The sequence below is a fragment of the Eptatretus burgeri genome, chromosome 11 (genome assembly GCF_056783735.1).
Source record: "Eptatretus burgeri isolate ZD-2024b chromosome 11, Ebu_testis_v1, whole genome shotgun sequence".
Classification (NCBI taxonomy): Eukaryota; Metazoa; Chordata; class Myxini; order Myxiniformes; family Myxinidae; genus Eptatretus; species Eptatretus burgeri.
In genome coordinates, this window is record NC_140971.1 from 68406320 (window position 1) to 68433903 (window position 27584).

The window sequence follows — 27584 nt, forward strand, 5'->3', positions numbered from 1 at the left end:
CCAAACAACACGTCAATATTCACTCCGGAAGGGAGGAGGTGCGAGGAGTAGGGTGTGAGTGAGAGAAAGAGAGGAGGGGAGTGAAGAAGCGGGGTTGAGGAATGGGAAACAGAGAGTGGGGGAGAGTGAGGAATTGGGAAATGAGGTCGAGGGGGAGCGAGGAACGGGGACGGAGGGAGGGGTGCTAGGAATGGGGAACGGGGGAGGGAGAGGGTGTGAGGAATTTTTTTGAGTGAGGAATGGGGAATTGGCGGGGGTGAGGTATGGGGAACGGGGGAGGGTGGAAAGCGAGGAAATGGGGAATGGGGTGTGTGGGAACAAGGAACGGGGGGGGAGGAACAGGGAATGGGGGAGAGCAAGGAACGGGGGGTGAGAGCGAGGATGGAGGGGAGGGCAAAGAAAGAGGGGGAGCAGAGCGAAGAAAGTGGGGGAGAGCGAAGAAAGTGGGGGAGAGCGAAGAAAGTGGGGGAGAGCAAAGAAAGTGGGGGAGAGCAAAGAAAGTGGGGAGAGCAAAGAAAGTGGGGGAGAGCAAAGAAAGTGGGGGAGAGCAAAGAAAGTGGGGGAGAGCGAAGAAAGTGGGGGAGAGCGAAGAAAGTGGGGGAGAGCGAAGAAAGTGGGGAGAGCGAAGAAAGTGGGGGAGAGCGAAGAAAGTGGGGGAGAGCGAAGAAAGTGGGGGAGAGCGAAGAAAGTGGGGGAGAGCGAAGAAAGTGGGGGAGAGCGAAGAAAGTGGGGGAGAGCGAAGAAAGTGGGGGAGAGCGAAGAAAGTGGGGGAGAGCGAAGAAAGTGGGGGAGAGCGAAGAAAGTGGGGGAGAGCGAAGAAAGTGGGGGAGAGCGAAGAAAGTGGGGGAGAGAAAAGAAAGTGGGGGAGAGCAAAGAAAGTGGGGGAGAGCAAAGAAAGTGGGGGAGAGCAAAGAAAGTGGGGGAGAGCAAAGAAAGTGGGGGAGAGCAAAGAAAGTGGGGGAGAGCAAAGAAAGTGGGGGAGAGCAAAGAAAGTGGGGGAGAGCAAAGAAAGTGGGGGAGAGCAAAGAAAGTGGGGGAGAGCAAAGAAAGTGGGGGAGAGCAAAGAAAGTGGGGGAGAGCAAAGAAAGTGGGGGAGGGCAAAGGAAGTGGCGGAAAGCAAAAAAAGTGGGGGGGTGCAAAGAAAGTGGGGGAGAGCAAAGAAAGTGGGGAGAGCAAAGAAAGTGGGGGAGAGCAAAGAAAGTGGGGGAGAGCAAAGAAAGTGGGGAGAGCAAAGAAAGTGGGGGAGAGCAAAGAAAGTGGGGGAGAGCAAAGAAAGTGGGGGAGAGCAAAGAAAGTGGGGGAGAGCAAAGAAAGTGGGGGAGAGCAAAGAGAGTGGGGAGAGTGAAGAGAGTGGGGGAGAGTGAAGAGAGTGGGGGAGAGTGAAGAGAGTGGGGGAGAGTGAAGAGAGTGGGGGAGAGTGAAGAGAGTGGGGGAGAGTGAAGAGAGTGGGGGAGAGTGAAGAGAGTGGGGGAGACGGTAGAAAGCAAGGAGGGAGGAAGGGATTTGGAAGAGTTATGCCTCAAAAATTGACTGGAAATTTTTCAAAGAGTAAATGAATTAAAATATAATTCAATATTTTCCATTTCTCTCTTGAGCTCGTCGTTCACTTGTTCCATTGCTTTACTTATAATCATTAAAATCCCCCATTATGTTAATTTCCCTTTTCATTTGATCTTTAATTTAATTTATTTTGCCTTCCTAACTCCAGATATTTCCTCATGGAGGACCGAGCCGCTGTGGGAGCCTTTGCCGTGATCCAGCTGGTTCATTATTATCGTTGCACTCAATGAAGTTACATTTTTGAAACTGTCACGTATTCATTTAGGAGATCAACCGGAAGTGCGGTCATCACGAGGCGGGAACATGGCGGCATGAGGAGACTGGGCTCATGGATGGTTCTGAGGTTTCTGTGTGTGGAGCACAAGAAAAGATTGATTGTGCATTCAAACTGCTTTCCCTGCTTGATACATTACATGGCGACGAGGATGGGATTCTGGTAGGTGCATGGAAAGGAAGCTGAACTATTGCAGTTAGTTGTTGGCCTAGCAACTCGTTATTTCCCTGCATACGCTACTCGATCACCATGTCCCTCGGCCGTATTGATGACGATAACCCGCACGAAGCAAGCTGGGAGGCGTGCATTGAGCGTCTACAGTATTAATACCAAGCTAATGGCATAGAGGGTGATGCCAGGAAGAAAGCGATCCTGACGTCGTTTTGCAGCAGCGAGAGGTTTACGATTCTGAAGAATCTCACCATGCCCAGGACCACGATGGATTTAACACACGCCAAGCTTGTGGCAGCTATGAAGGAGCACTGTGAACCTACACCCTCAGTCATTGTGAGTAGATTCAATTTTTACATTTGTCGCCAAACCTCGACACAGTCCATTTCAGAATTCATAGCTCACCTGAAACACCTCGCCCAGCATTACCAGTTTGGTGCTACATTCGCCGACATGCTGAGGGACTTGCTCGCAGTGGGAATGGAGCAAGATCAAATTCGCCGGTGCCTACTTGCTGAACGGATTCTAACATTTTCCATTGCAAAGGACATCGCTATGTGTGCAGACAAAAATGCTGCAGATATTGTTCGCTCCATCGCTTACCAGCCTGGAGCTTACCTGTCATGTCAATCGCGTGGAACAACATCCAACCAGAAAATCTGATGCCAAAACGCCTGGAAACTACTTGTTGGCTCGTGCTGGTAGATGTTTCCCCTGCAACAGTTAGCATTCTCCCACTATGTGCCATTTCAAGAATTCCGCTTGCAACTACTGCCACAAGATGGGTCATATTGTCTCTGCGTGCTTGTCTTGAAAACGGTGGGCAAGGAGAGAGGAATGCATAAACCAACCGCCTAGACTCAGAGCATAACCCAGGAAGACATGACTGATGGAGAAAGCCCTAACAGCCACAGTATTCAGCCATATGACCTTTTCCACATAAAGTCTGGCAGACAGTCTACCCCTACACTGGAAATATTACATATAGACGGAAGGACCGTGAAAATGGAGGTAGACACGGGTGCTGCCGTCTCACTCATGAGTGAAGCAGTTTTCAGTAACTTGTGGGGGAATTCTGAACAACCCAGCCTCCGTTGGACCCCGATCCGACTCACTACATATACCGGTAAGTCAATACAAGCCCATGGGTCGTGTAATGTCACAATAACCTACGGCAACAACACTCACCAATTACAACTCTTGATCGTCCCCAGCGATGGACCCACACTTCTCGGACGAAACTGGCCCGATGTTGTCAAACTCAATTGGAAACATCCATCGATTGCAGGCTTCCAAGCCACCAACCGTACTACTGCACCTCCTCGCGAGATACCCAGATGTCTTCAAGGATGAACTCGGGACATTGAAGGGTTTCACTGCCAAGCTCAATGTTGAGAAAGATGTGAAGCCAATTTACTGCAAAGCACGCCCAGTTCCTCTTGCCTTACAAGAGAAGGTTGATGCAGAATTAGCCAGACTGGAAATTAGGTTATCATTATTATTAGGTTAGGTATCATTGAGTCAGTTCAGTACTCAAATTGGGCTGCTCCAGTTGTTCCTGTCGTGAAGACAGATAAATAGATACGACTTTGTGGGGATTACAAAATGTCGATCAACAAATGTTCGACCTTGGACAAATATCCCATACCAAGGATTGATGACTTGTATGCAAAACTGAGCGGAGGACAGTCATTCACCAAGCTCGACACGAGATCAGCCAACCTACAAGTCATTCTGGATGAGGACTCCAAGAATATCTCACCATCAACACGCATTGGGGACTCTTCAGATACAACCGCCTGAGTTTCGGTGTCAAATCGGCACCAGGAATCTACTAACGTTGTATGGATAGCCTGTTCGTTGCTGAACCACACATTGTTGTTTACCAAGATGACATCCTAGTCACTAGCCGCTCAGAGTTTCATCATCGTGACAACCTCAAACGTGTGCTACACATTATCTCCGACTCTAGACTACGCATGCGGAGAGACAAGTGCGAGTTCATGGTTCCGTCTGTGACCTATTTGGACCATCGTATCGATGCTGAAGGCCAACATCCCACTGAAGAGAAGATCAGAGCAATCAACGACACCCCGGCTCCGACCAACATTTCTGAACTCGAGGCTTACATTGGCATGCTGCAGTACTACAGCAGGTATATCCCAAACATCCAGGATGGAGAATGGCTACCATGCTTGGCCCACTATATTGCTGTTAAAAAAGGTGTCAGCTGGAAATGGGACATTCCAGAGTCATCAACCTTCCAGAAGTCAAAAGACATGCTGCAGTCTTCAAATGTGTTAGTTCACTATGACCCAGACAAAGACATGGTCCTGTCGTGTGATACGAGTCAGTACGGGGTTGGTGCTGTTTTGTCACACATCATGTCAGATCGCACAGAGAGACCAATCGCATTCGCATCTTGTACACTGTCCCCGGCTGAGAAGAACTACAGTCAGCTGGACAAAGAAGGACTTGGCATTTTATTCGGAGTCAAGAAATTTCATCAGTACGTCTTCGGTCGACATTTCACAATTTACACGGACCACAAACCACTGATTCGTTTGTTTGGTCCAACAAAAGCTACCTCAGAGGTCTTACCACCTCGGATCATACACTGGTCACTTTCACTTTCGGCTTATGATTACGGCATTACGTACAGACCTGGCTCCACAATTTCAAATGCAGACGCCATGAGTTGCCTACCACTTCCGGACACAGTGTTTGACCCCCCTGCACCTGGCAGCGTGATATCTCTGAAGGAATTTTTGAATGACAACCCAATCAATGTTAACCAGATAAGGACCTACACCAGGCATGACCCACTTCTTTCCAAGGTCATTCATGCTACTGGGCATGGGTGGAGCCTTCTACACAATGCTGACCCTGAATTGTATTCGTACAAGGCCAGGCAGAATGAACTAAGTGTCAAGAATGGCTGCTTGCTGTGGGGATGCAGAGTAGTCATTTGGGGGATTTGATTTAAATAAACAGGGATTGAATGAAAATAGAAATATTTACAAGGGTAATTCAAAATGTAATAATAATATATGAAGTAAATTAAGGTCTGAAGTTGAGGTGCATCTACACACAGACTTAAATATAGACAATGGGGAAATGAACAAAGGAAAATCCTCCCTTTATTCTGGCAATTGGCGTGGTCCAGAGATGGTCTCGATTGAACTTTGGGGTTGAGGTGCTTCATCTTGCATGCGAAGACACGCCCAAAAATGATGCCGAGCTACACTCTGGGCGGGAAAAACGTACGTGAGGTCATTTGTGAGGCAATATTCAGCACCAGGGCTCACCAACTGCCGTGCAGCTTCTTCGTCGATCGTACTTCGATAAAAACGCACTTCTTTCATTGCTGGCTAGTAAATACAAAAATGTAGGAAAGGTCACAGGGGGAAATTACATACTGGGGAAATTGGTCTTAATCCTTATCTAATGAACACAGCACCACCCCACGCCCTCCCCGTGTGGTGACAAGTAACACTTAAGCTCAGTTTCCCTACTCAATTTACATCGAGATGTCTCCGACACGTCCACAGACCAAGCAACTCTATACAATCCTCCCTTTACTATGAAATTCCTCCATCTACCCCCACAACCGTGACTATATATATATATATATATATATATATATATATATATATATATATATATATATATATATATATATATATATATATATATATATATATATATATATATATATATATATATATATATATATATATATATATATATACACAGTGTTCATTCGTAACAAACATTCGGAATTTAAGCTCAGACATTTCTATCACAGCCACAAATGTTTTTGATGAGTATATTGATTATCGAGAACCTCTTGTGTTATATTGTTGTGGGGCCGAGTTTCGGTGGCGAGCGCGACCGCGAGATGGAGCAGTCGAGTCGGCTCCACCGAACACCCGGAATTTATAGGTCATCACCCTGGATAACTCCTGAGGCGACGGGTCCCTTATCGGACAGAAGAGCGCCGAAAGGTCGACCTCATGGGATAGGGTCGATTGCCAATTTCAATTTACCTCAAGACTCACGTCGTCCAAAGTACCGGGGAAAATTCACCCTCGGCGGAGCTCGAGCGGAACGAGCCAGTAGCGTGCTCGAACCGTGCGTAACCCAAGATCCGTCGGTCCAGATGCACAATTTACCCTCGCTTCTTCTCAACGCGCACCGTGCTAAACCAATGAAGGAAACACAAAACGAGCTGAAACATTTAACAGGGGATTAATTTATAATGGGGGGGGGGGGAGGGAACACACAAAGAGCAGAGTGAAACCGACTAAAAGAAAAGCAAGTATGTACAAGGCACTTTAACAATTCTACTTGAAGACGGGCCCACAGACAGACACGCACACCCAAAAAGAAAATGGACCCGATTGGTCTTCAGTCGGTAGAGCCGGCCCGGGGTACCTGCCCCGCCTCGTGCGGTCACACCGACTCGAATCACCACGGTGGGACTCGAACCCACGACCCGAAGTCCACGACCACGACAGTCTGCAGGGCCCTCGTCGACAACCACTCACTGGCTTTGGATGCCAGGTTGGAAAATGCCTGGACTGAGAATGTCCTCTCCCACCAGGAATGTCTCACACACGATCATCGCTGCTTGGCAAAACGCCACGATCTCTTGAACTTGCCAATGCTCCTGCCACGAGCACACAGTGTCTCCACTCGCTGGTCCAGACCACCACTTCTTCCTCTTCAGGAGGGAGGGATTTCTTTCCTCGCCACTCACCTCCTCATTGGACGGTTCCGTCACGCGATTCCCTCGTCGCCCCCGTGAATGGCCGAAAGAGGCGCCAAGTCCGCTGATTGGACCGGGAGGGGGGAGGCGTGACGGCCATCGCGGCGGACCGCCCCTCAAACAAGGAGAGTAATATGGTCCTGCGTGGGCTACGCTTATTGGTCGACCGTCGGCAACCTCGCTCGCATCCCCCGGATTGGGCGAGAGACGTCAGGTCCTCGTGAACTCCGCCCACGTACGTGCTGACACGCACGTGTGCAATGGTGCCGGTGGAAGATGGTGGAAGGAAGCGAAGGCAGATGTCGTAGTTATAGTAAGTGTAAAAATCCTATCTATAAAATAACTTCGCAGCGCATGCATACTTAATTCCCATGAGACATAGGGGATGGATTCTAACTAGAAACACATACTTATCGAAATAACTAAGCTACGGGGACAGCTATCTGTCTGTGTGCACAAGGCTTCCAAATTCGTAACAATATTACGGGTTGTCCTGCTACTTGTACCATGACGTCAAAAAATTTGGAAAGCTAAACAATGTTAAACGTTCTAGAAAAATACATGAAACCGTCTCTGGATGATCATTTATTGACAACTTAAATGTATGTATATGCCTCCAGTATGTCCTTCAACCCTCCTTCCCCAAACATCAAAACCCTCTCCCCAACACCCCAACTGGCTCCATCCCCACCTCTGCACCCTTCCAACACAACTCCCATCCAACACCCCCAGCCCCACCAACTTTGCCAGGCGAAGTGGATTTTGAAATCACTTTCAGGCACCGCATCCTGATCGCTCCAGGCCGTTAACGCAAGGGGGTTGGGGGTATTGAGGGGAGGGGCGAGTGGCAGGAATCCCGAAGGAATAAGATGTAAAAAAAGAAAAAAATCTCCACAAAGAGCTCTTTATGCTCAATAACAGGCTTGCTTTTCCCATCCATTCTCTCACTCGTTATTTATCTCGTTTCGATGTAAAGCAGAATATGGTTGGTCCAGGACGATAATAAACGGTGCAGAGAAGGGGAAAGTCTCCCTCTACACCCTGATCGTTAAAGGATGTGCGTCCATCAACGCCCTCTGGCGGGGTCACGTCAACCTGCAATGTAGAACACCACACATGGGGTGTTGGGTACGATCTTGTACACCGCTCACAAAACAAACTTTCAGAATCGCTCCCAATCACCACCCGGGGTCTTGTCGTTCACCGTGTTGGAATATTAGAGTTTATCAGTCCAGGTATATTATTTCAACACAATGCAAAATAGTTCTGCACACCCAATGTAGTGGTGTTAAAACTGTGAATTCGGAAATATATATATTCTAAAACCCGTTGCCTTAATTATACTCCTCTGTTATCTGTTTAAGATCAGTTTGCGCGGCTTGACGAAACGTCTTGCGTTATATCAATCCAAGCTCATCGGGAGGTTTTAGGCGATGTAACCATATTGGAGTTGTACTGTGTATGATAGCTGGATTGCCCTGGAGGGACAACATCGTGTCGACGTGCAGAACATGATAAAACAAATGCAGCACATTCCCGCCAACACCATCCGGCACTCGCAGCGCGTTCTCGCGGTCCGGGTGAAGTGCGAGTGTGCGGTGCGGACGGTGGACACAGTCCAGGCCGCGCCGGAGTTTGTTTCACTTTCTGTGCCGATAAACCGCATGGTGCGCCCGCTGGGGTTTGGAAACGATTAAAAACGGCGAAGAGCGAAAAGAAGGGCAAAAAAAAAACTTCTTAAAACAAGCAATGCGTCGCGGCACGCCGAGCCGGGGAACGTGCACCATTATTCACCATTCATTTGCGTATACACAAAGCGCGACCCGGGCTCCATGACTTTCGGAACATGCGCGGACCGTGGACGCCGCGCATTTCCACTACACGCGTGGACTAAGCTCCACGCAATTCCAGCATTGCTCGTGTGGTGTTTTACACATCCAGCACGACACGTGCGCATTTTCATTAGACGCACGAATCGGCTTCTACGTATCTCCGCTACATGCACGAACTGGGCTCTGCATATTTCCATTAAAAGCGTGGACTAAAGGCTTGGTCACAACGAATCCACGACGCATTTTCACTACACGCGTGGACTAAGCTCCATGACTACGAGACGCGTGGACTAAGCTTCACACAATTCCAGCAATGCTCGTGTGGTGTTTTACACATGTAGCACGACACGTGCGCATTTTCATTAGACGCACGAATCGGCTTCTACGTATCTCCGCTACATGCACGAACTGGGCTCTGCATATTTCCATTAAAAGCGTGGACTAAAGGCTTGGTCACAACGAATCCACGACGCATTTTCACTACACGCGTGGACTAAGCTCCATGACTACGAGACGCGTGGACTAAGCTTCACACAATTCCAGCAATGCTCGTGTGGTGTTTTACACATGTAGCACGACACGTGCGCATTTTCATTAGACGCACGAACCGGCCTCTGCGAATCTCCACTACATGCACGAACTGGGGCTCTGCATATTTCAATTACAAGCACGAACCGGGCTCCGCACATTTCCATTACACGCACGAACTGGGCTCGCGCATCTCCATTACATGTGCGACCCAGGCACCACACAATTATACTAGACGTGTGATGTGGGCTCAACACATTTCCATTACACGCACGAACCGGGCTCCGCACATTTCCATTACACGCACAAACTGGGCTCCACACATCTCCACTACACGCACGAACCGGGCTCCGTACATTTCCATTACAGGTGTGACCCGGGCACCAAACAATTCTAATACACGGGCGGTCCGGGCTCCGTACATTTCCATTTCATGCATGAACTAGCCTCCGTACATTTCCATTACACGCACGAACCAGGCTCCACATTTCCATTACATGCACAATCCGGCCTCCCCATAATTTCCATTACACGCACAAACCGGCCTCCCCATAATTTCCATTACACGCACAAACCGGGTTCCGTACATACAGTGGGGAGAACAAGTATTTGATACACTGCCGATTTTGCAGGTTTTCCCACTTACGAAGCACTTAGAGCTCTGTAATTTTTATCATTGGTACACGTCAACTGTGAAAGACGGAATCTAAAACAAAAATCCTGAAAATCACATTGTATGATTTTTAAAATAATTAATATGCATTTTATTGCATGAAATAAGTATTTGATCACCGACCAACCAGGAAGAATTCCGGCTCTCACAGACCTGTTAGTTTTGTCTTGAAGAAGCCCTCCCATTCTCCACTCATTACCTGTATTAACTGCACCTGTTTGAACTCGTTATCTGCATAAAAGACAGCTGTCCACACTCAATCTGACTTCAACCTCTCCACAATGGGCAAGACCAGAGAGCTGTCTAAGGACATCAGGGACAAAATTGTAGACTTGCACAAGGCTGGAATGGGCTACAGGACAATAGGCAAGCAGCTTGGTGAGAAGGCAACAACTGTTAGCGCAATTATTAGAAAATGGAAGAAGTTCAAGATAAAAGTCAATCTCCCTCGGTCTGGGGCTCCATGCAAGATCTCACCTCGTGGATCCTCAATGATCATGAGAAAGGTGAGGGATCAGCCCAGAACTACACCACAGGACATGGTCAATGAGGTGAAGAGAGCTGGGACCACAGTATCAAAGAAAACCATAAGTAACACACTACGCCGTCATGGATTAAAATCCTGCAGCGCACGCAAGGTCCCTCTGCTCAAGCCAGCGCATGTCCAGGCCTGTCTGAAGTTTGCTAATGACCATCTGGATGATCCAGAGGAGGAATTGGAGAAGGTCATGTGGTCTGATGAGACCAAAATAGAGCTTTTTGGTTTAAACTCCACTCGCCGTGTTTGGAGGAAGAAGAAGGATGAGTACAACCCCAAGAACACTATCCCAACCGTGAAGCATGGAGGTGGAAACATCATTCTTTGGGGATGCTTTTCTGCAAAGGGGACAGGACAACTGTACCGTATTGAGGGGAGGATGGATGGGGCCATGTATCGCGAGATCTTGGCCAACAACCTCCTTCGCTCAACAAGAGCATTGAAGATGGGGCGTGGCTGCATCTTCCAGCATGACAATGACCCGAAACACACAGCCAGGGCAACTAAGGAGTGGCTCCGTAAGAAGCATCTCAAGGTCCTGGAGTGGCCTAGCCAGTCTCCAGACCTGAACCCAATAGAAAATCTTTGGAGGGAGCTGAGAGTCTGTGTTGCCCAGCGACAGCCCCGAAACCTGAAGGATCTGGAGAAGATCTGTATGGAGGAGTGGGCCAAAATCCCTGCTGCAGTCTGTGCAAACCTGGTTAAGAACTATAGGAAACGTCTGATCTCTGCAATTGCAAACAAAGGTTTCTGTACCAAATATTAAGTTCTGTTTTTCTGATGTATCAAATACTTATTCCATGCATATAAAATACATATTAATTATTTTAAAATCATACAATGTGATTTTCAGGATTTTTGTTTTAGATTCCGTCTTTCACAGTTGAAGTGTACCTATGATAAAAAATACAGACCTCTACGTGCTTTGTAAGTGGGAAAACCTGCAAAATCGGCAGTGTATCAAATACTTGTTCTCCCACTGTATCTCTTACACACATGAACCGAGCTCCGTACATTTCCATGACATGCATGAACCGGGGTCAGTGCATTTCTCTTACACACATGAGCCGGGCTCTGTACATCCCATTACACGCGCGAACTGGGCTTCGCACATTTCTCTTACACACATGAACCGGGCTTCCTACATTTCCATGACACGCATGAACCAGGTTCCGTACATTTCTCTTACACACATGAACTGGGCTCCGTACATTTCCATGACATGCATGAACCGGGCTCCGAACATTTCCATGACATGCATGAACCGGGCTCCGTGCATTTCTCTTACACACGAGCCGGGCTCCGAACATCCCCATTACACGCACGAACCGGGCTTTGCACATTTCCATGACATGCATGAACTGGGCTCCCGACATTTCCATTACACGCATGAACCGAGCTCCATACATTTCCATGAAACACATGAACCGAGCTCCATACATTTCCATGACACACATGAACCGGGCTCCATACATTTCCATGACACGCATGAACTGGGCTCCCGACATTTCCATTACACACATGAACCGGGCTCCCTACATTTCCATGACACGCATGGAACCGGGTCCCGTACATTTCTCTTACACACATGAACCGGGCTTCATGCATTTCCATTACACACATGAACTGGGCTCCATACATTTCTCTTACATGCATGAATCGGGCCCCCTACATTTCTTTTACACACATGAACCGGGCCCCCCTACATTTCTCTTACACACATGAACCGGGCTCCATACCCGTCTCGTACATGCATGAACCGGGCTCCCGACATTTATCTTACACACATGAACTGGTCTCCGTGCATTTCCATTACACGCATGAACCGGGCCCCCTACATTTCTCCTACACACATGAACCGGGCTCCATACATTTCTCTTACACACATGAACCGGGCTCCATGCATTTCTCTTACACGCATAAACCGGGCTCCATACATTTCTCTTACACGCATAAACCGGGCTCCATACATTTCTCTTACACGCATAAACCGGGCTCCATACATGTCTCTTACATGCATGAACCGGGCTCCATACATTTCTCTTACACGCATGAACCGGGCTCCCTACATTTCTCTTACACGCATGAACCGGGCTCCCTACATTTCTCTTACACACATGAACCGGGCTCCCTACATTTCTCTTACACGCATGAACCGGGCCCCATACATTTCCATTACACGCATGAACCGGGCCCCCTACATTTCTCTTCCACGCATGAACCGGGCTCCCTACATTTCTCTTACACGCATGAACCAGGCCCCATACATTTCCATTACATGCATGAACCGGGCCCCCTACATTTCTCTTACACACATGAACCGGGCCCCCTACATTTCTCCTACACGCATGAACCGGGCTCCATACATTTCTCTTACACACATGAACCGGGCTCCATGCATTTCTCTTACACGCATAAACCGGGCTCCATACATTTCTCTTACACGCATGAACCGGGCTCCATACATTTCTCTTACACGCATAAACCGGGCTCCATACATTTCTCTTACACGCATGAACCGGGCTCCATACATTTCTCTTACACGCATGAACCGGGCTCCCTACATTTCTCTTACACACATGAACCGGGCTCCCTACATTTCTCTTACACGCATGAACCGGGCTCCATACATTTCCATTACACGCATGAACCGGGCTCCATACATTTCTCTTACACACATGAACCGGGCTCCATACATTTCCATTACACACATGAACCGGGCTCCCTACATTTCTCTTCCACACATGAACCGAGCTCCATACATTTCTCTTACACACATAAACCGGGCTCCCTACATTTCTCTTACACGCATGAACCGGGCTCCATACATTTTTCTTACACACATGAACCGGGCTCCATACATTTCTCTTACACGCATGAACCGGGCTCCATACATTTCTCCTACACACATGAACCGGGCTCCGTACATTTCTCTTACACACATGAACCGGTCTCCATGCATTTCCATTACACACATGAACCGGGCTCCGTACATCCCCATTGCACACATGAACCAAACTCCGTGACCACTACATGTGCGTCCTGCGCTTCGCACACTTCCAGCACTGCACCAACGGTGTGGCTCAGGTTCCGCGCATTTCCACTACACGCAAGATCCGTGCTCCACACATCTCCACTGAATGCGCAACTCGTGCTAAGCGCATTTCACGACACACACACACACACACACACACACACACACACACACACACACACACACACACACACACACACACACACACACACACACACACACACACACACACACACACACACACACACACCTGCATGGGACAAACACGCACACACAAACTCTCAGAAAAGGTTCCCTCTCAAGAAGAATTATAAACATCTTGCAAACAGCTACTCGCGCCGGTATTTTTTCTCTCTTCCTGCGCTTTGCAGAATGCGCGCCGCTCATGCCGCTTTAATTTTCCGCAATTACACAATGGCGAGCGGCGTCTGTGCCAAAGCTAATGTTCACTCCTGACAGCTCGTCAAACGTCCCGGATTCCCAATTTTTCTCTTTCATTTCATGCCGTTTGTGCATCGCACCGCCTGTCTCTTTAGGGAGCGCGTTCTCAGAGCCTCGAGTACGAGGCGAGCGCTCTCCGCGCTCCACATCGAGCTGGGCCTCGTCCCCATCGCGCCTGGACCGCACCTGCATCGACCCCCTCCCACCGACCCCTGCCGCTCCCGCCGCCTGAAGAACCTTTTGATCTCACGACACGAACAGTGAGACTTTTTTCAATCCCCTTCCCCGTCATTCTCGCAGCAAACATTCCTTCGCCTTGAGTGTGTGCTGCGGCTCCGTGAGTTGCCATGTCTTGCGTATCCATTTTATTACTCCCCACTCCATATTCCCAACCGCCTCCAAGGCACCAACCCACCTGTATCATTCAACTGTCTTCTCTCCACCACGGCACGGTCATCAGCTCTCAATGATCACTCTGTCCATCACCTGCTCACAGAGGGCCAAGTGACCAACTACAATGGCATGTCACATGATCTTGACATTACAGTATATACTTCAATTATTGTAGGTTTACATATATAAACTGTATCTATAAGTATTATTATTGTTTAATTAAGCTAATTATGACGAACCAACATTTTAGCGAATGCTCTTTGGTGATACTGATAGGAAGGTGCCTGGAACCGAACCTATTTTTTCCCATTAATTAGGGTACCCAGTCAAATGGACTGGTTAACCTATTGTTCTCCTTCTGTTTATTTCTTATTTTTCTTTTTCAACCCGCAATCTGCGGGTTCTTTCGCTTTAAAAATCATTTTCTCAGGAACGGTAAGTCCAACTGACATGAAATTTTCACCATAGTATGTATCTTCTTTGATAGCAAACTCAATTGATAATTGTGACGTCATAGGTCACGTGGTACGGGCGCCATGTTGAAAAAAAACCGAAAAACTTTGGACCTCTGTATCTCTGAAACGGTGCAATGGAAAAATATTTCGCTTCATACATTTTAATGAACTCCCAATGGGGAAGACGGGTGATTTTTCATGACGTCATCGGTGAAGCGGTATCCCGGTGAAAATTCGTCAAGTGGAACGCTGCATAGGAAAAATCTGAAATTTCTTGAAAATCATCATGAAAATCAAAATTATGAAAATCTGAAAAAAAAAATCAACACAACAATTCACCGTAGAAAAAAAATAATTTGTGACATCATAGGTGACTTGGTTCGGCAGCCATCTTGTTTTGAATGTTTTTTTTTTTAATCTTCTCCAGAACGGTTGGACAGATTGAGGCGAAACTTTACACACACATTCCCCATGACGTCCTTTTTCAAGTTTGTAATTTCTTATTGATAGGTCACATGGTTTGGTGGCCATCTTGAATTTACCCTAAAACCTTTAAACATCTCCAGAATGGCTAGTCAGATCAAGGGGAAACTTCACAAAAGTATTGCTCACCAGTAGTGAATGTAAGTTTGTTAATTTCTAATTGATAGGTCGCATGGTTTGGCAGCCATGTTGGATTCAATAATTATATTAAATAATGTTTTCTCTGGAACCACATAACCTATCGAAGCGAAACTTGGCTACTATAATCTTCCCCCATGCCTGCATATACGTTAAAAATTATGACATCACATGTCACATGGTTTGGCGGCCGTCTTGCATAGAAAAACGCACCTTGTCCAATAAATACGAAACTTCACAAACGTGTTCCACTACACGATTGGAAGCAGAATATAAATGTATGATGTCATAGATCACATGGTTCGTCAGCAATCTTGGATTGAAAATTAATAAATTTTAAAAATCTTCTCCAGAACGGCTGGACAGATTGAGGCAAAAAAAATCACACACTCTTTCCCCAAGATATCCTTTCACAAGTTTGTTAATTTCTAATTGATAGGTCACATGGTTTGGTGGCCATATTGAATTTACCCTAAAACCTTCAAACATCTTCTTATACAGAACGGCTAGACAGATCAAGGGGAAACTTCACAAACATATTGCACACAAGCAGTGAATATAAGTTTGTTAATTTCTAATTGATAGGTCACATAGTTTGGCAGCCATGTTGGATTGAAGGATAAATATTAATTAATGTTTACTCTGGAACTGCTGCTTCTATAAATGCGAAACTTCACAATTATAATTTAGCCGACATGTGAAATGTGGGTTTAAAATTTCAACCCGAACAGCCACACGGTTTGGCAACGAGAATATTTAATTATTTGAATCTGAGAACTTTTAGATTTTTTTTTTCCAGAAGGCTCACTTGGCTGCACCTGAATGCGTTTGAGGGTACAGGAATAGCAATTCAATTGATAACGACAATATCCCCAGGAAAAAGGGCTAACTGGATACGTAAGAACTAAATTCAACACTTTGTGCTATCCGGTTCGTTACTTGTCTGTCTTGCACTGTCCCGAAGCAAGGCTGCATTTGTATCACTATTAAATAATGTTTTCTCTGCAACCACTTATCCTATCGAAGGGAAACTTTGCGACTATTGGGTGGTCGCTAGACTACCCTTATTCTCAAGTTTTCCGTCTGTCTGTATGTAATGGACAGGTCTGGAGGCCAGAGGAGTCATCGATTTTGATGAAACTTGACTGGTAGGTTCATACCATGATCTAGTTGTGTGCTTTTGAGCAACGTTGCTATGGACGCCACCGTTGCCTAGCAACGGGACTTTGAATTTTTTTTTAAAATCCGAAATTTTTTTTTTCAAAAATCAAAAATCGGTTTCCGTACTTTTGTGCGCTCCATAATCAACCTCTGTGTCAAACATTTTCAGCCCGATCCCTCAAAAACTGTATGACTAGTATGCAATTATATAGCGACCACCCATGTCGCCTACCGGCTTGTCATACAAGTCTCACGTTGTATCAAAGGTGAACGTCTGGGAACCCGCTCATCACTGCCAGCAGTTATAAAGTGGCAGTTCTAGTTAGGGTACCCTGTGAGTACAGGGTACCCTATTGTTTTTCTTCTGTTTATTATTACGCATTATTAGGGTACCCTGTGAGTACAGGGTACCCTATTGTTTTTCTTCTGTTTATTATTACGCATTATTATTATTATTCTTCCGCCGGCATTTTGCACCCTTTTTCGCTTTAAAAATCATTTTCTCTGGAACACTAAGTCCGATCGACAGGAAATTTTCACCATAGTATGTATCTTTTTTGATAGCACAATCACGTTATAATTATGACGTCATTGGTCACGTGGTACGGTCGCCATCTTGAAAAAAGCGATAAACTTTGGACATCTGTATCTCGGAAACCGTGCAATGGAAAAAATTTTCGTTTGATACATTTTACTAAGCTCCCTATGGGGAACACGTGTGATTTTTCGTGACGTCATAGGTGAAGCGATATACCGGTGAAAATTCGTCAAGTAGAACGCCATATGGGAAAAATCTGAAAAATTCTGAGCATCATCTACGCCAAAAATCACTGACGAAAATGTTTTTTTGACGTCATCGATGACGTAATTCGGCCGCCATCTTGTTTTTTAGTGTTTTTTTTTTAAAATCTTCTTCTCCAGAACGGCTATGCAGATTAAGGCGAAACTTTACACGCACATTCCCCCTGAGGTCCTCTTTCAAGTTTGTTAATTTGTTGTTGATACTTCACATGGTTTGGCGGCCATCTTGAAAAAACCCTAAAACCTTCAAACATCTTCTTCTCCAGAAGCGCTGGTCCAATGAAGGCGAGATTTCAGAACTATATTCGTGACATGTATGCGATGCAAGTTTGTTAATTTCAAAGTGATAGGTCACATGGTTTGGCCGCCATGTTGGATTTAAGAAAAATATTAAATAAAGTTTTCTCTGGTATTTCATAAGCCATCGAAGCGAAAATTTGCAAGTGCCTTCCTCGCTCAAGTCTGCATACATGGTAAAAATTTTACCTCAGAAGTCACATGGTTTGGCGGCCATCTTGGATAGAAAAATAGACTTTATCCGATTTACACAAAACTTCACACACTTGTTCGGGTCACGGCATGGAAAGCAGAATTTAAATTCATGATATCCTCGGTCACAAAGGTTCGGCAGCCATCTTGGATTGAAAATGAATAAATTTTAAAAATCTTCTTCTCCAGAAGGGCAAGACAGATGAAGACGAAACTTCACAGATATATTCCCCATGAGGTCCTTTCTCAAGTTTGTTAATTTGTTTTTGATCGGTCACATGGTTTGGCGGCCATCTTGAAATCACCCGAAAACCTTCAAACATCTTCTTCTCCAGAAGCGTTGGCCCAATGAAGGGGAGATTTCAGAACTATATTCGGGACAGGAAGGCGATATAAGTTTGTTAATTTCGAATTGATAAGTCACATGGTTTGGCCGCCATCTTGGATTTCAGAAAAATATTAAATAATGTTTTCTCTGGAACCGCTTAACCAAACGAATCGAAAATTTGTAATTATCATCTAGCAGGCAGTATGCACGCTTGGTAAAAATTATGATGTCACACGTCACATGGTTTGGCGGCCATCTTGGATTGAAAAACGCACCTTTACCGATTAACACGAAACTTCACGTACGTGTTCCAATACCCAGTTGGAAGCAGAATATACATTTCTGATGTCATAGGTCACATGGTTCGTCAGCCATCTTGGATTGAAAAACAATATCTTCAAACGTCTTTTTCTCTGAAACGGCTGAACAGATCCAGGCGAAACTCCACCACTATGACCGCCTCTCCATGACGAATAAAAAGTTCCCCCCCCTTTTGAGGTACGATGCAACGTTTGGCAGCCATATTGGATTGAAGGAAAAATATTAATTAATGTTTACTCTGGAACTACTGCATCAATAAATGTGAAACATCAAGTTTATGGTGGAACGCTCATGCGGAATGAGGGTTTGAAATTTCAACGCGATCGGGCCCAGGGTTTGGCAGCCATGTTGGTTTTAAGAAAAATATTAAATAATGTTTTCTCTGGAACTGCTTAACCTGGAGAAGCGAAAATTTGCAGTTATCATCCACCATCGTGTTTGCACACGTGGTGCAAATTATGACATCACAAGTCACATGGTTTGGCCGCCATCTTGGATTGAAGGATAAATATTAATTAATGTTTACTCTGGAACCGCTGCCTCTATATATGCGAAACTTCAGATTTATAATTCAGGTGACATGCGAAATAAAAGTTTAAAATTTCAACCTGATCGGTCACGCGGTTTGGGAGCCAGAATTATTTAATTATTTGAATCTGGAAGCCAGTAATAACGAATGAATGCTTTGTGCTGCCCGGTTCGTAACTCATCTGTTCCGTGCCGTCTCGAAGCAGGCCTGTGTTTGTATCACTATTAAATAATGTTTTCTCTGGCACCGCTTATCCTTTCAATGCCAAACTTTGCGACTGTCATCTGCAGAAAGTCCCATGTTGTATCAAAGGCGGACGGACTGGGTACCCGGTCATCACTGCCAGCAGTTATAAAGTGGCAGTTCTAGTTATTATTATTATTTTTCCGCCGGCATTTTGCACCCTTTTTCGCTTTAAAAATCATTTTCTCTGGAACACAAAGTCCGATCGACAGGAAATTTTCACCATAGTATGTATCTTTTTTGATAGCACAATCACATTATAATTATGACGTCATTGGTCACGTGGTACGGTCGCCATCTTGAAAAATGCGATAAACTTTGGACATCTGTATCTCGGAAACCGTGCAATGGAAAAAATTTTCGTTTGATACATTTTACGAAGCTCCCTATGGGGAACACGTGTGATTTTACGTGACGTCATAGGTGAAGCGATATACCGGTGAAAATTCGTCAAGTAGAACGCCATATAGGAAAAATCTGAAAAATTCTGAGCGTCATCTACACCAAAATTCATCGTCAAAAATGTTATTTTTGACGTCATCGATGATGTAATTCGGCCGCCATCTTGTTTTTTTAAAAAAAATCTTCTTCTCCAGAAGGGCTGAACAGATTAAGGCGAAACTTTACAGGTACATTCCCCCTGAGGTCCTCTTTCAAGTTTGTTAATTTGTTGTTGATACGTCACATGGTTTGGCGGCCATCTTGAAAAAACCCTAAAACCTTCAAACATCTTCTTCTCCAGAAGCGCTGGTCCAATGAAGGCGAGATTTCAGAACTATATTCGTGACATGTATGCGATGCAAGTTTGTTAATTTCAAAGTGATAGGTCACATGGTTTGGCCGCCATGTTGGATTTAAGAAAAATATTAAATAATGTTTTCTCTGGTATTTCATAAGCCATCAAAGCGAAAATTTGCAAGTGCCTTCCTCCCTCAAGTCTGCATACATGGTAAAAAATTTTTACCTCAGAAGTCACATGGTTTGGCGGCCATCTTGGATAGAAAAATAGACTTTATCCGATTTACACGAAACTTCACACACTTGTTCGGGTCGACGATGGAAAGCAGAATTTAAATTTATGATATCATAGGTCACAAGGTTCGGCAGCCATCTTGGATTGAAAATGAATAAATTTTAAAAATCTTCTTCTCCAGAAGGGCAAGACAGATTAAGACGAAACTTCACACATATATTCCCCATGAGGTCCTTTCTCAACTTTGTTAATTTGTTCTTGATCGGTCACATGGTTTGGCGGCCATCTTGAAAAAACCCTAAAACCTTCAAACATCTTCTTCTCCAGAAGCGCTGGTCCGAGGAAGGGGAGATTTCAGAACTATATTCGGGACAGGTAGGCGATATAAGTTTGTTAATTTCGAATTGATAAGTCACACGGTTTGGCCGCCATGTTGGATTTAAGAAAAATATTAAATAATGTTTTCTCTGGAACCGCTTAACGTAACGAATCGAAAATTTGCAATTATCATCTATCCTTGTCTATGCACGCAAGGTAAAAATTATGACGTCACACGTCACATGGTTTGGCGGCCATCTTGGATAGAAAAACGCACCTTTACCGATTAACACGAAACTTCACAAACGTGTTCCAATACCAAGTTGGAAGCAGAATATAAATTTGTGATGTCATAGGTCACATGGTTCGTCAGCCATCTTGGATTGAAAAATAATATCTTAAAACGTCTTTTTCTCTGAAACGACTGAACAGATCCAGGTGAAACTCCACCACTATGACCGCCTCTCCATGACGAATAAAAAGTTCTCACCCCCTTTTGAGGTACGACGCAACGTTTGGCAGCCATATTGGATTGAAGGAAAAATATTAATTAATGTTTACTTTGGAAATACTGCATCAATAAATGTGAAACATCAAGTTTATGGTGAAACGCTCATGCGAAATGAGCGTTTGAAATTTCAACGGGATCGGGCCCAGGGTTTGGCAGCCATGTTGGTTTTAAGAAAAATATTAAATAATGTTTTCTCTGGAACTGCTTAACCTGGAGAAGCGAAAATTTGCAGTTATCATCCACCATCGTGTTTGCACACGTGGTGCAAATTATGACATCACAAGTCACATGGTTTGGCTGCCATCTTGGATTGAAGGATAAATATTAATTAATGTTTACTCTGGAACCGCTGCCTCTATATATGCGAAACTTCACATTTATAATTCAGGTGATATGCTAAACAAAAGTTTAAAATTTCAACCTGATCGGTCACACGGTTTGGGAGCCAGAATTATTTATTTATTTGAATCTGGAAGCCAGTAATAACGAAATTGAATGCTTTGTGCTGCCCGGTTCGTAACTCGTCTGTTCCGCGCCGTCTCGAAGCAGGCCTGTATTTGTATCACTCTTAAATAATGTTTTCTCTGGAACCACTTTCCCGATCAAAGCGAAACTTTGTGACTGTCATCTGCAGAAAGTCCCATGTATCAAAAGGCGGACGGACTGGGTACCCGGTCATCACTGCCAGCAGTTATAAAGTGGCAGTTCTAGTTTTCATTGAAGTTCGTAAATTGAAGACTTAATTGAAGTTCGTAAATCGTGTCTACTTGGTTGTCAGGAACATAACCTCGTGCTCCAGTGTACTTGAACTTAACTAAAGCTGATAGTGAGCAATAATATGGAAGGTTGGTCACGATGTCAATGACGACACTAATAGTAACGTCAGTGGCATCATAGTTTGTTGTCTCTCATGGAGCGATCATGCCGATGTAAGAATACGTGACATCCCATTGTCTTGGGTCACGTGACCCGCCATGAACAGAGACTGGCTACACTAGCTGACTTATTTATGTATTTTTCTTTTTTGTACACAAGGTCAAGACTCCTGGAATAGCTAGTATACTGAATGGATCAGGACACAACAGAACAAAAGCGACAGTAGAGAGAGAGAGTGGGACAGTATCGAGAGGATGGGAAACACCAACAGCAGGGTGGAAATACAAAATAGAGGGAACTTGGATAAATAATGGGTGTGGGGAGGAATGAGGGATAGGGGATGATGTACAGTATAGGCTGGATAAGATGGATAATGATGAAAACCCTCAGGAAGGAAAAACTGGAAATTTGGAAGAAGGTGGGCTTTGGGATGGGGTGGTTAACGGGATTAACCGTGACCTCAACATCCTCACCACAAACAGGTAGAGACAAGATAGCAGCATCCAAGATGTCATTGAAAACCTGGATCTTAGTTTTGACTCAGGAAACCCGTAATCCCAGCAGCTCCGACTCCTCATTCAGCACGTCGAGGGCCCCCAAAAGGATATCGAGAGTCTCCACAAAGATGACTGCAGCATCTGCCAAATCAAGGTCAGAGATCTTGATATTCCCAAATGATGCATAGAAGCTTGCTCTCGCCGACATCCTCCCCAGAATGCAGTCCATACAAGCGCTCAAAAGTGTGGGGGCCAATACACACCCCTGACAAACTCCAGTAACAACTGTAAATAAGTCAGAGATGGTACCACCACATCTCACAGCACTCTCAGTACCAGAGTTTAGTTCAGACATCAGATTGATCAGTTTTGGTGGCACCCCGACTCGTCTGCATTCGGTGAGGACCTGAAGAGCAAGTAGATGGTCAATTGTTGGCCTCTTCGGTGTAAAGCCTCACTGCTCTGGGCACTGGTGCTTTAGCAGATGGTGGTGAACCCGATCAAGAATTATCCGAGCAAAGATCTTGCCCGGCACTGAGAGCAGCGTCACCCCTCGGTAGTTGTTGCAGTCTTGGCGATCACCCTTCCCTTTCCAGAGAGGTACAACAAGGCCCTTCTTCCAATCAGTTGGGATGACGCCTGTGTTCCAGGCAGAACACAGTACATGCAACGACACAAGTACAGCATTTCCACCACCTTGAGAAGTTTAGCATGGATGCCACAGATCCCAGGAGCTTTACCCCTATTTCAACCAGTTCATCGCAGCCTGTGTTTCCACAAATTAAGGTAGATCACAGTTAATTGGAAGGTCAACAATTGGGATAGTAACACCTCTGACATCCAACTCGACAGTTGGTGGATCAGCCTGGTACAGCCACTCAAAGTAACCGGCCCAGTGGGCCTTCACTTCAGACTCCTCTGTCAAGAGCCCATCACTCTCCACTCCAACTGCAGTACACCGGGGGATGGGTTTGGAGGAACGCAATGCACAAATTCCCCTGGAAGCAGGATGACAATCACTTGACCACAGGAGATGCTCTACCCCATCACATATTCCTTGCACATAATCCTCTGTGTCCATCCTTAGCACACGATCAGTTTTACGCCTCAGCTCCCTGAACAGCTCAGCTCTGCCATTCAGCCTGGCCCTGTGACTCTGGTCAATGGTAGCCAGTGTCCCTTGAGAGACAAAATTATTCTTCGCCCTGAAATGAGTTCCAAGACATCCACTGGCAACACCAAGGACGGTGATCTTGAAGGCACTCCACAACTCTTCAGGATCCCCCAAAGCACCCAGACCCCCCAAATCTCCACTCCGCCTGTTTGCAAACTCAACTACCCTCTCATCCTTGAGCTTGCCAACATCCAGCCTCGGCTGGGATGGTACCATTCTCCTGGATTCAAGCTCCAACTTCACAGTTGCTACAACAAGCTTGTGGTCGGTATTGAGAAACTGAGCACTCCGGTAGACCCTGCAGTTCTGGATCATCCTCTCGCGACCATCAACGAGCACATGGTCAATGTCCTTTGCCACACCACCAGCGTTGAGCCTGTGGACACTGAAACCATGAAACAACCACCCTAAGTCCATGACTTCTTGAAAAGTCAAGGAAATTAGTGCTATTCTGGTTCATAGTTCCAGACTCATGGGGACCAACACTTGTCTCATAACCATCCCGATGAGGTACAGTCAATGCATTGAAATCCCCCAAGACTAGAAGAGTATCTCGCCTGGGGCACTGATCAACCACAGACTTGAGCGCGGCATAGAATGTGTCCTTCATGGTGAGATCACTCGCCTCAGTCGGAGCATATACAGAGACCAGGGAAATGACACCCTAGTCTCATAATATGCTCGTTGACCGATGTTACCTCAATTATCATTGGAGTCAGCTTATTGGACACAGCTGCAGCAACTTCTTGGGCATGGTAACCATCAGCGCGACCAGACCAATAGTTGGTGTAACCACCCGCCATGATCTTGCCACTATCCGGTCTCTGAAAGAGAAGAGCGAGATAATATTTTTACTCTGTCTACCTGTTTGGCAGTCAACCAAAATTGAAAATCATTCCAAACAGGAAACTTACTGTTTGCAAGGACTTCATTAAGGATACAAACTACAAACATGAAGAACTAATATAAGTCAGAGAGATCATTTATGAAGATCAAGAATAGGACTGGGCCCAGAACACTACCTTGGGGCACTTCAACCTTGACAGGGATAGGAGATGAAAGGATTCCATTGAGAGCCTCATGGTGGCTATGAGTGTCGAGGAAGTCAGTAAGCCTTTTCTGGTCTTGGCTTTGGATGCCACAGGCAGAGAGTTTGGAGAGTAAGGCAGGATGCCAGACTGTATCAAAAGCACACCATATGTCCACAGAGACGGCCTTGATCTCATGTCTGACATTGAGGGCCTCCATCCATTGTTGGGTGAGGAGAGGCATCATGTCCAAGGTGGACTGACCTGGTCTGAAACCAAATTTATGATCTGAGATGAGGTTCTTGGAGAAAAGGAAAGATTTCACATCAACTGCGAAGATAGATTCCATGACCTTGCTGATTATTATTGGAAGTAAGCTGATAGGTCCTTAGTGAAGGGGATCCGTTTTTGCACCATTTTATGTAATGCAGTGATGGTGCATTTCCAAGCAGACAGAAGATGATCTCGCACAAATGACAGATTGAGAATGGCAGAGAGAAGATGTGCAACAGCAGCAGAGCAGGTTTTTAAGACACATGAGCTGATGCCGTCCAGTCCAGCAGCAAAGTCAGAGCTGAGGGTTGAAAAACCAGTGGTTACTAAAATGTATAATGGGATGATCTTGAATAGAATCAGGTTGCATGTGGATCCAATCCTGAGGAAAAAATCAAAATATTTCCAACAAGGGAGATCAACAGTTTCTCAGATTCTCTCATTTGAGGAGGTTCACAGAAGGCATTAAAATGAAATATTTATTAGCAGTGATAACGTTTGTGGATTTTATGAAAGTATTCGATTCCATTAATCGTAAGATGTTCTTGACTCTCAAAGCATATGGCATACCAAATAGAATAGTAAAAGTAGTGGAGATAATTTATAATTGCAATGAAGCTCAAGTAATTATATGACTTCTTCCATATTGCCAAAGGAGTTCTCCAAGGTAACACAGCATCATTTTTGTCATAGTTCTCGCCTATGTCATGAGAACAGTGTGATGTGAACATCAATCTCTGGGCTTCACACCAACAGACAGAAAAAGCAGATTTCCTTCGATTAATGCAAACGATCTTGATTTTGCAGATGATATTGCTCCAATCTCAGACACACCAAGAGATGCTCAGACCCCAATAAACTGGGTTTAAACAGTGGCAAAAAGGCAGTCAGATTGCTCATTAATGGAGCAAAGACTGAGTATATTTTATTCAGTCAAGAGGGAGAACTTAAAGCGACGAGTGTCGAAGTTTTAAAAATGCTATCCGACTTTCAATAGTGTATATTGAGTGCTGGATAAACAAAAGTATCAAAGATTTTGTTGTAAGAAAGTCAAGGCTTGGACAGTGCTCAAAAAGATGAATAATATATGGAAATCAAATATTCTTAGAAACCTTAAGGTGAAATTCTTCCATGCAACAGTAGAGTATATGCTTCTATATGGTACGAGATGACCCGTGAACCCGTTGGGTTCCCGTTGTAACAGCAATTGATAAAAAATCATTTCAAAAAAAAAAAAAGATAGCTCCAGCGAACTATACCGCTGAGGTTGTTTGCATTGATCAAATAATCCCGAGGAGTACTTGACTGAATCGGGAATTGATTTTTTAATAATTTTTTTTCGTTGCCCGATTTGAACGAAAATGATATTGCGCGTCAATGTGAAAAAAATACACGGACAAAAGAAAGTCGAAGAAATTATTGTGCATAATCTTCTAAACACAATTATATTTATTTATGAACACGGAAGTATTAGATCAAAATGGCGATGTTTATTTTATGCTTAAAAATAAATTGTCCTTTGTGTATACTAAATGTTTGAGATTTTAAAATAAATCATTTCAAGAATGAAAATTAAAAAGATAGCTCAAGCGAACTACACCACTGAGGTTGTTTGCATTGATCAAATTCTCCCGAAGAGTACTTGACTGAATCGGTTATTGATTTTTTAATAAATTTTTTTGTTGCCAGATTTGAACGAAACTTGATGCTGCACACCGCAGGAGAATGGCGAGTAAGGTGGCCCTAAAATTTTTGCGCTATCGTGTACTGTTTTGGCTGTATTTCGGGAACATACATACATACATCCAAGATGAGAGTTTTAGTAATATAATAGATAGATGGTGCTGAGAGTTGGACACTTGAAAGGCAACTTGATGTCTGCTACACAAGGTTGTTGAGGGCAGCACTGAATATAAGCTGGAGAGAACATCAATCAAATGAAGAGCTATATGGCGGATTGCCCTTCATTTCTATGAAGATTTGTCAGCCATTGTTGGAGAAGCAAGCAGGAAATTGTATCACAAATTCTGCTATGGGGACCAAAGCAGGGCAAGAGGTCTCGTCACCACCCTCTCCTCAACAAGTCTGACTCGGGACCAGCTACCAATTCTTATCGAAGATCGAGAGGATTGGAACACACATCATAAATACCCAAGTTCGCTCAAACAGATGATGATAAAGGCTGTGAGTGAAACCACCAGCCATGCTACCTGCCAGTTTTGCCACCTGATTGTGCCATCTCAATTGTGGACAACACACAGGCCGAAGACTTTTTGAAGGCCTCATAAGCCGTGTCATTTTTTTATGGGCCATGAAGGCCACAAAGACTCCTGTTTTGGGAGGCCACTTTGCACCATTGTTGGAAAGGCCATATGAGCTACTGCTGGTCACTGGTTGCTGACAGGCCCTGCGATCACCGAGGACACATGCAGAGCTGGGACTCAGGGCCCTCATGCATAGCGTTTGGTAGGGAGATGCTACCGGGTATGGGGATCCAGAAACAAGATACTTCATGAACTCGCAGGAGAAGGAAGAAGAAGAGGCCTCCCTGGTACACGCATCCCCATCCAAAACACGTATTTAACAATTGCATTTGGATATAAAATATAAGTTGCCTGTAATAGTGAGAGAATGTGTTGGGTTAGTGGAATGATTCATTAGATTAAGGATGATCTGTTTGTTTTTGTTAATTACTGCATGTGGGTTTAGACTACGGTGCAGAGTTGTACAATATGGGAGGTGGAGAGACCTCGCACTGCTCGCCCTTGTGG

At 45.0% G+C, this 27584-nt stretch overlaps 1 protein-coding gene across 2 annotated transcripts in view; it reads right to left on the minus strand.

Annotated features, from left to right (window-relative positions):
* LOC147017294 (uncharacterized) overlaps positions 1–27584 on the minus strand; it is a 134541-nt gene that overhangs the window by 61939 nt on the left and 45018 nt on the right. Inside the window, exon 3 of one of the 2 annotated variants that reach the window (XR_015049735.1) lies at positions 14238–14308. The exons of the other annotated variant lie outside the window; for it this stretch is intronic. The gene's annotated coding sequence lies outside the window, so the exon portion shown is untranslated. The remainder of the gene's footprint in view (positions 1–14237; positions 14309–27584) is intronic. 2 annotated transcript variants of the gene reach the window in all.